This window comes from Pistacia vera, unplaced genomic scaffold, assembly GCF_008641045.1.
Source record: "Pistacia vera cultivar Batoury unplaced genomic scaffold, PisVer_v2 Contig268, whole genome shotgun sequence".
Lineage (NCBI taxonomy): Eukaryota > Viridiplantae > Streptophyta > Magnoliopsida > Sapindales > Anacardiaceae > Pistacia > Pistacia vera.
The window spans coordinates 464,042-478,481 of record NW_022196077.1 but is presented as its reverse complement, the minus strand read 5'-3'; the positions used below and the strand labels follow the sequence as shown (position 1 = coordinate 478,481).

Here is a 14,440-nt window from a genome sequence, read left to right as displayed (position 1 = left end):
AATAAATTAAGTTATAAACAGAAATGAACACTAAACATTCCCATTTTAAAGTGCCATCGCCATTCTGAATTTGGTATTGGTAAAAACTCTAAACCTTCAGTGATTTCTCAAAAGAACAAATAACTCTTTAGTTTTTCAAAATAATAACAAACCCCTGACATAAGTCTAATTATCCATGACGGACACCTGACACACACAAACTAGTGAAATCCCGTATTTTCTTATGATTTTAAAAAGCTTTCATTAAACAGCCAAAAGCTCGAGACCCCCAGTCATTTCCTCAAAACAAATAACCCTATACTTTTTTGGTGACATTATCCAAATGTAATAATTTATTTTACAAAAAAGAGTGACCACTTATAAATTAAACTCCGTAGCTAGGCCAGGCAATGTGGCAGTATGAGTGAAGAAAAATTGAAAAATAACATGCAATTTTTAGGGGTGTTTTTGTCGGATTTCAAACCTTTAGACACCGGTTTGACCCGCCGGTCAACCTAGGACCCGACCACTTTCTCGTGTTCATTTTAGATGACAATTTATAGATTATATCCCCATATGCTAATTAAATCTTCATGAAGCTTGAATTGCAAATATCAGCTAAGATATTGATGAACATAATCGTAAAAACTTACATAAATGAGATGACAACAAATCAAAGCTGTGTTACACAGTATCAGCCAATTCGCGTCCCTTCGTTTCAAATGGTAACAGTAGTACACATACAATCAAAAGAACGGTTAAAACCTCCAAGAGAATTACAGCAGCTGTTTGATGGCAACCAGTCACCAACGCCACTGCCACGAGAGGGCATATCATACCACCAACTATTCCCACTCCATTAGCAATGCCACTACCAGTCGCCCTCACAGAAGTTGGATATAGTTACTATAATTTAGTAAATTTAATATTAGAAACTAGTAATGTTATAATTAAATAAGTGATCATACTACAATGTAAATTGTAATATTATAATTAATTAAGTGATCATACTACAATGTAAATTGTAATATTATAATTAATTAAGTAATATACTATTTAATTATAATGTAATATTATAATTAATTAAATTGTTAATCATTTAATTAAGTATTGTAATATTGTTTATAATAGAATGTTATAATTAATTAAATAATCATACCATAAATTTATAATATAATGTTATAATTAATAAAATTATAATAATTTGATTAAGTATTGTGTAAATTAGTAAATTATAATGTTATAATATAATGTCATAATCAATAAGTAATCATTTAATTGTAATGTTATATAATTTATAATTACTATAATAGTATAAAGTAATGTTATAATGAATTAAGTAATCATACTATAAATCTATAATTTAATATTATAATTAATTAAATTTCAAACATTTAATTAATATACCAATGTTATAATGGAATGTTAAATTATTAAGTAATCATATTATAAAATATAAAGTAAGTTATAATTAATTAAATTTTTAATCGTTTAATTAAGTAATGTAATAGTATAGTAAATTACTAAGTTTATAATGTAATGTTATAAATTCAAACTATAAGTAATATGTGATCATTTAACTATATAATCCTATATAGTAAGTGATTATAATATAATGTAATATAATATATTATAATTTAATTGAGTAATTATTTAACTATAATAATGCTTAATTAATGTTTATAATGAAATGTTTATAAGGTAATGTTATAATTAATTAAATTTCTTATCATTTAATTAAGTATTGTGCTAATGTTTATGTAGTAAATTACTAATTACTAATGTTTAAAACATAATATCATAACTTATAACAATTAAGTAATCATTTAATATGTAATGTTATATTAATATATGATCATACTGTAATAGTATAATGTAATTATAATGAATAAGTAATCATAATAAATTCTTAATTTAATATTATAATAATTAATCCAAATCATTTGATTAATATAATAATGTTATAATGGGAGTTATAATTGATAAGTAATCATATTATAAATATGTAAGGTAATGGTAATTAATTAAATTTTTAATCGTTTAATTAAGTAATGTGATAATATAATAATTAGTAAATTACTAATGTTTATAATGTAATGTAAAATCATAACTAATTATGTAATTATGTAATCATTTAACTAGTAATGCTAATTAAGTAAGTGATCATAATATTAAGAATATAAATAAAATTTATTGAGTAATTATTTAACTATAATGTAATGCTTAATTAATGTTTATAATGAAATGTTTATAAGGTAATGTTATAATAATTAAATTTCTTATCATTTAATTAAGTATTGTGTTAATGTTTATGTAGTAAATTAGTAATTACTAATGTTTAAAACATAAACATAACTTATAACAATTAAGTAATCATTTAATTATGTAATGTTATATTAATTATAGATCATACTGCAATAGTATAATGTAATGTTATAATGAATTAAATAATCATACTATAAATCTATAATTAATATTAAATTAATAAATTCCAAATTATTTGATTAATATATAATGTTTATAATGGAATGTTATAATTGATTAAGTACATATTATAATATATAAGGTAATGTTATAATTAATTAAATTTTAACGTTTAATTAAGTAATGTAATAGTATAGTAAATTACTAATGTTTAATAATATTATAAATTCATAACTGATTAAGGAATTATGTGATCATTTAAATATAATGCATAATTAAGTAAGGATCATAAATAATGGAATATATAATATTAAATTTAATTGAGTAATTATAACTATAATTTAATGCTTAATTAATGTTATAATGAAATGTTTATAAGGTAATGTTATAATTAATTAAATTTCTTCATTTTAATTAGTATTGTGCATTGTTTTTGTATAAATTAGTAATTACTAATGTTTAAAACATAATATATAACTCATAATCATTAAGTAATCATTTAAATGTAATGCTATATTAATATATGATCATACTATAATAGTAAATGTAATGTTATGATGAATTAAGTAACATACTAAATCTATAATTTAATATTTAATTAATTAAATTTCAAGTCATTTGATTAATATACTAATGTTATAATGGAATGTTATAATTGATTAAATAATCATATTATAATATATAAGGTAATGTAATTAATTAAATTTTTAATCGTTTAATTAAGAATGTAATAATATAGTAAATTAGTAAATTACTAATGTTTATAATGTAATGTTATAAATCATAACTAATTATGTAATTATGTAATTTAACTATGTAATGCTATAATTAAGTAAGTGATCATAATATATAATAATATATAAATTATAATTTATTTGAGTAATATAACTATAATAATGTTTAATAATGTTTATAATTAAATGTAAGGTAAGTTATAATAATTAAATTTCTTATCATTTAATTAAGTATTGTGCTATTGTTTTTGTAATAAATTAGGAATTACTAATGTTTAAAACATAATATCATAACTCATAATCAATTAAGTAATCATTTAATTATGTAATGTTTATTAATTATGATCATACTTTATAGTATAATGTAAGTTATAATGAATTAAGTAATCATACTATAAATCTATAATTTAATATTATAATTAATTAAATTTCAAATCATTTGATTAATATACTAATGTTATAATGGAATGTTATAATTGATTAAGTAATTATTATAAATATATAAGGTAATGTTATAATTAATTAAATTTTTAATCGTTAATTAAGTATGTAATAATATAGTAAATTAGTAAATTAATGTTTTTAATGTAATGTTATAAATCATAACTAATTATGTAATTATGTAATCATTTAACTATGTAATGTTATAATTAAGAAGTGATCATAATATATAATGTAATATAATAATTTATAATTTAATTGAGTAATTATTAACTATAATGTAATGCTTAATAATGTTTATATAAAATATTTATAGGCAATATTATAATTAAAATAATTTTTATCATTTAATTAGTATTATGCTAAGTTTATGTAGTAAATTAGTAATTACTAATATTTAAATATAATGACATAGTCAATTAAGTAATTATTTATTATGTATGTTATAATTAATTATATAATCATACAATAGTAATGTTATAGGGAATTAACTATTAAGTAATCATACTATAAATTTATATATTATAATTAATTAAATTTTTAATCATTTAATTAAGTTTGTACTAATGTTATAATAAAATGTTATAACTGATTAAGTATATACTTAAATCTATAACGTAATGCTATAATTAATTAAATTTCTAATTATAAGTCAATTAATTAACTATTTAATTATGTTATAAACTTATAAGTCAATTAATTAAGTAGTAATCAATTAATGTAATGCTATAATTAATTATACTATAAATCAATTAAGTAATGTTATAAAATTATAATTAATTAAGTAATCATTTAACTATAATGTAATGTTATAATTGATTAAGTATGATATTTAACTAGTAATTAAATTTATTAATGTTTATCAATTTATCATATATAATTAATTAATTACTAATTTATTATAGATATACTTAGAACTTGATAATTGAAGTAAATAACTAAATATATTATCACTCAATCAAATATACTATTTTATTCAAAAATAATTCTTTTAATAACATTAAAAATGTAAAATACTTTTAATTAGATCATAATTCCAATTATTCACTTAATTGATCAAAACTTTAATATTAATGTATTATAATATATTAAAGCTTTTAATATGGTGTAATTTATATGTAATAAGTATAATTGTAATTGTATGTTTATTTAATTAGGTTATTCTAAAATTTTAACTTTTTCTATTTTAAATTTTTTTATATGTAAAATAATAGAAACTCCTCCATTATTTACATTTTACAAATATTTCATTATAGTCTAGGTTCCAAAATAGGTTCTAAACAGGTTCCAAAACCAGGTTCCAAAACAGGCTCCAAAGCAGGTTCCAAATAGGTTCCCAAACAGGTTCCAAATAGGTTCCAAAACAGGTTCCAAACTGGGTACCCCCTACAGGTTCCAAACAGGGTACCCTTTTTACAGGTTCCGGTTCCGGTTCCGGTTCCTCCGGGGGGAAGAACCGGAACCGGAACCGCACAGTAGCGGTTCCAAAAAATTGGAACCGGAACCTACCCGTACAGTGCAGGTTCTGGGTAGGTTCCGGTTCCGATTCCGGTTCTTACCCCCGGTTCCGGTTCTACCCGCTACCCGTGCTCACCCCTAGATATACCTACAAAAATAAAAACCCAACAGAAAAGGAACAGCAAAGCTATTCAAACAATCTTATCTGAGGATTAACAAAGCGAAATAATAAATATGTTCAAACATCGTATTAGTGCATGTACATGAAAGCTTGCTACTTTAATCTTGCATTTTCTATACAAGTTACATTTTTGATGTCTAGAAGAAAACCTTTCTATTTGAAGTCAATAGTTAAACATGTGCAACGATGCTCTAAAGCGTAGGAAAATTAAAGATCGGATCACATAAAGAGTTTAAGGAAACCAAGGGAAAACCTCTAGGGCGTAGATGCAGGCAACTGTGGAAGAACCATTGACAAACATTCGAGCTCCAAATAATAATCCTGTCGTTAAAGTGACCTCCTGGTGGATAACCAGTGGTATAAGGAATATGAAAGTCAAACAGACAAAATTGTCATGGACATCTTGCGACCAACTCTGTCCAATATTACTGCAGATATAAGAAGTCCAGGAAGCTCTAGAAAATAAATTTTTGTCAAATGTTAGTTGTTAACAAACCACCAGTCATTGACTGCAAGGAACTTACACAAGAAGCGGATATAACACATGCATTGCCGGCCAAGCTAGTGATAAATACTTCAATGTATAGACCTGCATCCCTTGCATTTTGCAATGAGAGTGCTGAGCCACATGCACTTTGCTCGACACATAGCTCTGATGTCAATAATATAACCCCATAATATAGGAATGTCTCTTCAAAGAATAGTACCCATGGCAGAAAGGTAGTTCTAATTAATCTTGATGAAAAAAGGCTATAAATTGGAGAGAATCCAGATTTGAATTGTGTTGTTTTGTTTGCAGATGAAGAGAGCAGAGGGTTATGTTCCGGAACAGAAAATTCATTATCTAGTCTAGCAATGTTATCAGGTAAGAGCATTCCAGAAGGAAGTTTTTTCCCATTCTTCGGAGCTACTTTCTCCAGAGCACGATGAGCATCAGCAGTTTGACCAGCCATACATAAATATCTTGGAGACTGTGGAACAAGACCATGCAACAGAAGCGCAGCAAATGATGGCAGGGAGGACAAGGCCAGTGGCCACCTCCAATTCAATCTTGGCATGACAATCTGCAATTAAGAACAAATAAAAAATTGAAGTTCTATGCTCAGTCATTCCAGTCTTTGTCACTGCCATATCACTTCAACTAATTCCACAATACATGAAAGAGAAGTTCCATATTCTGAAAAACGAAATTCAAACTGAAAGATTATACACATATTAAAATTGTAAGAGCATTCATTTTCTTTACAGTACATTAGTTAAATTAACAAGGAGTTCATTATGATTAATAGGCATCTTGGCAGCAATTTTCCTTTCTAGTTTACCCCTATGCTTGCCACATAAAGAAGAAAATCTTTTATTAACATCTTAATGTATTTATCAGATTCTATGCAACTGATCAAGAATTAACAAAAATAATATCAAATAGATCACATTAGTACATAACTTCACAAGTAATTGCTTCAAAGTAACAAGGAACATAATGGCATCTTCAAAACACAACTTCAGGACAAAATTAAATTCACATTAATCAAGAGTTTCTATTCGAAATAAAAAGAAAATAAAAAGAAACAGTCACTCCTAGAAAAACAGAGAGTCCATATACCAACTTTCCAAACTTGAAAGCAATCTGATCATTAATGAAGATGAACAAAAACCTATTTTAATCAAGAAACAACAAGAGTTGATGATAACAAAGCTAAACCTATTTTGGAAAAACTTATATATGTCTAGAGCAATAGCTGCTCTCAGATTGAAAAAGAAAAAGAACTGATGAAGGATAAAGGAACAAACCCATGCAAGTCAAGCCTCAAATATTGTTCCAAGTGTCCAAGAAAGTTCCATGACAATCATCCACATGCCTCTATTGGAAGCAGGAACAAACTCTAGAAAACAGGATACAAATACAGACCCACCGCCTAGTCCGAAACCAACCAAACCACGGAGAGTCACTAATGTTATATAATTTGGGGAGAAAGCACTCGTTAACCCAGTCACACTAGCAACCAGAGCTACACCAAGAAAACCTTTCCTGTAAAGGGCAAGTGAATAAATAAATCAGAATAAGATTGGCCACGGTAATCAAAAGCATAGGGGATCACTGACAATGGAGTAATAGAAATTTCAACAAGGAAGCAGTACCTTCACAAAATAATCTATGTTGTTTCTACTTTCCCAACAATAAAGAAATGAACTACTCTCAGATTACCTAGAAAAGGCCATAAAAGTTCAACCACCTTGGAAAAGATTTTCAATTCTGATTAGAACTACTAATTTGTAATGTTATTTCACTAAACCAACACAGATGATGTTATTTCACTAAAGCAGCACAGATGATGTGTCATTTTATTTAGCATTGTCACGTTATTTCACAAAATCACCACAGATGATGCAACATTATTTGCGATGAGAATTTTGTGATAATCTTTGTGCATTTGATTTAGGAAATGTTAGATTACTGAAAAGTTAGATTAGTTTAAAGATTACTGAAAAATATATTTAGTGGGTTGGTGGATATGTTATATTAATATGTTTAGTTGAGAAAAATAAATTGATAGGCATATTATTTAAATTATTTAATTGTCCTCTAGTTAAATATTATTATTATATTATTTTTTAATATTGATTTTAATTTGGATTCTTTTAAGCCTCTGTATTTAAAAACTTAGCAAAAACAACCTCATAATCAAAGTTTGAAAAATCAACAAAGCACCCCCACTAACCCAGCACTGCTGACTGTCAGCAGCCTGCGGCAGCAACCTAACAGTGCACAGAAGGCAGGAAATGGCCTCCGTGCACCGTATGGCCATTTTCGGCCAGAGATCTAGCCGAAAATGGCCAGATCAGAGCACGACGGCCATTTTCGACCTTCTGTGCATCATTCCAATGGCGGCGACGGCAGGTGAGTGGGGTTGGTGGCTTGAGTGGGCTGCAATTTGTCTTGAATTCAAGGGTAATTTTGTCCAAAAGGTTAATTAATTGGGGTGAAATAGTAAAAACCATATTTATGTAAATAAATTTAAAAATAAGGGCATTATTGTCCTAAAAATTTATTAATAAGGGATAGAATTGTACCCAAAAAAAGATTATCCTGATAATCTTAGAATACCTAAGAAAATTGAGGTAATCAGATTACCTCCAATATTACTAACAATAACTACTATTGGTATTTGAAGATTATCGGAATCTTATATTACTTGACAACTATACATAGTAATCAAATAATATAAGATGACATAACTCTAGTAATCCCACATTAACCCCAACCAAACGCCCCCTTAGAGTATTTAGGATTATGATTCTAATTATAGGGTTGTTTGGATTGGGAGTATAAAAGATAACGCGGGTAATTTTTTTTTATTTTGCAAGATTTCTGTGTTTAGTTTGCAAGTAATAAAATATTACGGTAATCTTTTATTGCAAATAGTGGTTACTGTTGGTAATGTGGAGGGTAATCTTATTACCTTGTTAAGGGCTGTTATTAAAACATTAGCAGGGTAATATGATTTTTCTACCCATTTTGCCCTTAATTAAAAACTATTTCTGACACAATTGCCCTCAAATATCTATCAAATAACAATTACCCAGCCCCCCTATATTTGAGAAATTACCTAAAACACCTCAGCCACAAAAAAGCTTAAAAGTTAACAAAATACCCCCAACCACCCAAGACCACCGCCGACCGTGACTCACAGTCGTCGACCACCAGCGTCAGTCATCATAATGATGCACAACCGATAGGATTTGGCTAGTCGCACATTGGTAAGGCCTTTTCTAGCCATGAATCACAGATCTATGGCTGTTTCATGACCAGATCTGCGTTTCTATGGTCGTTTCACGGCCAGATCTTTGGCCGCGAAATGGCCATAGATCTGGCCTTTTTTTACCACGGATTTGTGATCCATGTCCACTTTTGGCTTTGTCGGCGAATGGCCGGCCATATACGGCTAGTCATGTACCATTTCGTCAATTGTCGATGGCGGTCGGTGGTGGTGGCTGACTGCCGGCAGTGGCTTGGGGTGGGTGAGGGTGATTTTGCTACAAATTAAAGCTTTATATGGTTTGGGCGTTTTGGAAAAATTTCAAATATAGGGGGTTAAAAGAAATGATTCAAAAAATAATAATAAAAAATACTATTATATTAATATCTAAAAAGGAGGGCAATTTAGTAATTCATATAACATACCCACCTATTTATCCTCCCAACCAAATATATTATTCACCAATTTATTCGAAAGTAATGTTATGTACACTAACCAAATTATACTAATCCAAGTACTAACAATTGAAATTTTGAAATTTTTTTTTTTAGTTTTTGGGGGGAATTGACGTGGCAATAAGAGAGGTCTACCACGTCAGTTAGTACTTGGATTAGTATGGTTTTGGTTAATGTACATAACATTATTCTTTATTTGAACCAACCAAACACATTTTCTAAACATTCGCTGTAATCTTTAAGGTGATATTTCTTTCCGTTAATATAATATACTCCTATAATAAAATATTATATAATCCAAACACCCTATAACTTAAGATAATAATCATCTTTATCCAATATTTAAAGTTACAATAATGTTTTGCTTACAAGTAAGTCATACAAATCACACAACTGAGCATTACTCATAGGGGGCGTTTGGTTGGGGCTTATGTGAGATTACTGAGGTTATGTCATCTTATATTACTTGATTACCATGTTTGGTTGTCAAGTAATATGAGATTCCGATAATCTTCCAATATTAATAGTAGTTATTGTTGGTAATATTTGAGGTAATCTGGTAATCTTCATTTTCTTAAGTATTGTAAGATTACCAAGGTAATCTTATTTTTGTTGCAATTCTATCTCTTATTAACAAAAATGTTAGGACAATAATACCCTTATTTTAAAATTAATTTACATGAATTTGACTTTTACTATTTCAAACCCAATTAATTAACTTTTTGGACAAAATTACCCTTGAATTCAATACAAATAGCAACCCACGAAGCCACCACGCTCACCCACGTCGAAAGAAGCTAGAAATAATCATGAGTAGCTCACCGTCATCGAAAGGCTTTGATATGGTCGTTTCTAGTCATATTGATGGCCGAAAACGGCCATGTCGGAGTAGATATAGCCAGAAATGGCTATATATATTCTGACCATTTCCAGCCAGATCCATGGCCTTTATCTGTCATATATGAATGAGATATGGCCGTTAATAGCAAATCTATTTTGGTTGAAATAGATCTGACCGTCAAAGGCCATAGATCTGGTCCAAATCTACTCCGATATGATATTTTCGGAAAACGGCCATATCGAAACCTCTCGATGTCTCTCGGCTACTTAGGACGACTCCAAGCAACTTCCGGCTACGGATGGTGGTGGCGGGTAGTGGCTTGGGGTGGTGGGGTTGATTTTGTTATAAATAAAAGTTTTATATAAACGGGGGTGTTTTAGCTAAATCTGAAATGTTGGATGTTAAAAGAATTATTCAAAAATTAATAATAAAAATAATATTATATTAATATTTAAAAAAAAAAAAGCAAATTAAAAATTTAAATAATATACCCACAAATTTATTCCTCCCAACCAAACATATTAATATAATCAATTTATTCCAACTAGTCAAATACATTTTCCTAAAAAGTTTTAAGAATCTTCAAGGTAATCTAACTTTCCAGTAATATAATATTTCTAATAATCTAATATTACTTAAACTAAACACACTTTTAAAGTTAATAAGATAGTGACATTAATGCTATTCCAGTTTAAAAGAATGTTAGCCCCTCAATTTTAGCGAAAACAACGACTTGGACTCCAATTATTAAGGAAGATGTTTGGACACATGTCAACGAGTGAGGGTATCGACTACGCTAGTGACTGATCTAGCATAGCTCAAAAGATTTATATGTAGAGGACGTCGTATGAATTTAGTTACCATAATTTTTTATATAAAGTTTGAATTAGAAGCGTGTGACAGTCAGTCTCTGAGCTTTCTTGAACATTTTTTTGAAAAACGACTTACACATACTCAAGGTATATCAAAACGATAGTTGATACCTAAAAGATTTTAAAACGACAAATAGATACCTTCCGTCATGTTCTGTTAGTGATTTTCATTTGATAATAGTGAAAAGACTAAAATGTCCTTGAAAGTTTAATATTTTATTTTTTATAAATTCAAAAATTTCTAAAAAACCCCCTAGGGTTGCTAATTTGACTAAATACACCAATATATAAAAATTTTATAAAATAACAAAAAAACCCCCTAACACCCGCAGTGCCAGATTCCGGCCACCACTGTCGGAATCTGGCCGAAAAATTATGTTATGACATAGACCCGTCGGATATGTGTCGTAACGCATCGATCTAGCCTTTTTCGGCCTCGACTGCCTGTTACGACACAGATCCAACGGGTCTGTGTCGTAACACAATTTTTCGGTAAGATTCCAGCCTCGACGGCCAGATCTGGCGGTAGATGTGGCCTTTTCCGGCCAAATCAGCCACGGATCTTACCGAAAAATTCCAGATCTATGCGTTACGACATAGATCTGATGGGTTTGTGTCATAACGCAATTTCTCGGTCAGATTTTGGCGGTGGTGGCCGGAATCTGGCACTGCGGGTGGTGGGGGTGTTTTTGTTATTTTATAAAATTTTTATATATTGGGGTATTTAGTCAAATTAGCAAACCTAGTGGGTTTTTTAGAAATTTTTAAATTTATAAAAAACTAAAATATTAAACTTTCAAGGGTATTTTAGTCTTTTTACTATTATTAAACGAAAATCATTAACAGAACATAACGGAAGGTACCTATTTGTTGTTTCAAAACTTTTTGGATACGAACTTATCGTTTCTACAAACCTTGGGTATGCGTAAGTCGTTCGGCCTATCAATTAAACTTAAATCATAACATCCCCACCCGTCCCTCTCACTGAGTCCAATCATAGCATCAATCAAACAGATATTTAATGGCCTCTAGAGAAGATATATAAGTTAAAAATAAATAAATAAAAACCTAAGGAGCACCACTACTTTATTAGGGAGATTTATAATTGACCATTATCAATGATAAAAAAATAAATACTAAGTTTAACCTTGTTTGAGATTGTAAACCCCATGTCATAATATTAAATGGAAACCTAAGTTATGATCAACTCATGATGAACACGAAATTGGACAATATTTAGGATGTCTTCAGAGATAAAATTTGAACTTGAAATTAACCAAAAACAAGTAGGCAATCAAAGTTCTTTGAGCATTATCCTCTTATTTCTTGAACCACCTATATTTGGGCTACTAGGTTATCATTTGGAGTTGTAGCTTATGTGCAACCCTTACCCAAGTATTTGGCCTCGGATTCCATATTTGGGCTTGTAGGGCTCATTTAAGCAACTTTGACTGATTTTTTTTTTATTTCTTAGATAAAACTCTTAGGAGGCGTTTGGTTGGGGGTGATATAAGATTACTGAGGTTATGTTATCTTATATTACTTGATTACTACATTTGGTTGTCATCTTATTTACATGAATCTTGCTTTTACCATTTCACCCCAATTAATTAAATTTTTGGACAAAGTTACCCTTGAAATAAAAACAAATTTCAGCTTACCCAAGCCACCACCCCCACCCACCTGCCGCCAACCAAACCACCGTCGACTGCCACATGAAGTCACCGGAGATCGTCTGGAATCGCCTTAAATAGCCGAGAGACATTGGAAGGCTCCGATATGGCCTTTTTTGGCCATATTGATGGCCGAAAAGGCTATATCAGAGCAGATTTGGCCAGAAATGATCAAATCTATTCTAGTTAATTATGGCCAGATCGAGGATCTGGCTGTTAACGGCCTGATCCATGGCCTTTATCGGCCACATCTGAATGAGATATGGCCATTAAGGGCCATGGATTTGGCCATTAACGGCCAAATCTATTCTGGTTTCCAACATCTCCGTTATCGCTCTATCATGTCTCCTTTACGTAGATCTCGTCTTTGATCTCATCTCCCCCATTGACGAAGAGCCCAAGGTTGCTCAATCTAAATGGTGCATTTTCCAGCTTCTTTCGACGACTCACGGCGACTAATGGCAGTGGCTTGGGGTGGTGGGGGTGATTTTGTTATAATTTAAAGTTTGATATAAGTGGGGATGTTTTAGCTAACTTTGAAATGTTGGGGGTTAAAAAAATGTTAAAAAATAATTAATACAAATAATATTATATTAATATTTAAAAAGAGGGCAATTTAGTAATTTAAATAACATACCCACCAATTTATTCCTCTTAACCACACATATTAATAAAATATATCTACCAATTTATTCCAACTAACCAAACACATTTTCCTAAAAATTCTCAATAATCTAATTTTTTCAGTAATCCAATATTCCCTGAATCAAACGTACCTTAAATGTTCTTATGAGCTCTTCATTTATGGCCCTTCGACCCTACTATTTTATCTCTAATAATCATTTAAGTAATATTACGAAATAAAAATATTGAAACTTGTTGTGTGTCAAATCGTGAAGCATAGATTTCTGCCACGTGTCAAGTCATTTAGTGTTGTGCAGAAAATCCGAAGAGCATACATCCCAATTTAGCACAAAGATATCCTTCCAAAATCAATGTCAAAGATCACATCGCTTTCCTAATCTATCAAAGTTTGGTTTCGCTTCTAGCGTAGGAAGTTAGGAAAGGATAATTCTCAAAGAAGATATTAGACTCCGCAAATTAAGGGGTGAAGATCAAGTTAATTTCCTATTTCATTGATTTTGTATTAAACTCAAACTTATTATAATGGGTACAATACCCAAACCCTAGCTTGTTTAGGGAGAGGACACAAGAATCACTAAGCCTAACACACACATAGAGAGAAATTTATTCGCAAAGGGCTGAGGGGAGAGACAACTTAAGGGATTCTTTGAGATAACTATTTGTAACTTGGCTCTTTGTTCTCATAAACACTCGATACCATAACAGTGAATATAAGATTTGCATAATAAACATCCAAACCACTTAAAAAAAAAAAAAAAAAAAAAAATTGATCTATGTGACTGTGTTCGGTTATTGTTCTTTTATCAATCCGACATCAAATTCGCGAATCTCAAACGGATTCTTGCGCAGATTCATAAAAAATCATGTGTAATTCTAGTTGATGCCATTTTTTGCATCAACAAAACCTAATCATGATGTATGAATATTGGAGCAATAGTAGAATCATTAGATATCATCTTATTTTTTTTAATTTTTTTTT

At 29.6% G+C, this 14,440-nt stretch overlaps 1 pseudogene; it reads right to left on the bottom strand.

Moving 5' to 3' along the window:
• Nucleotides 1–663: 663 nt before the first annotated feature.
• LOC116133308 lies at nt 664–7,263 on the bottom strand (annotated as a pseudogene).
• Between the last annotated feature and the right edge of the window lie 7,177 nt (nt 7,264–14,440).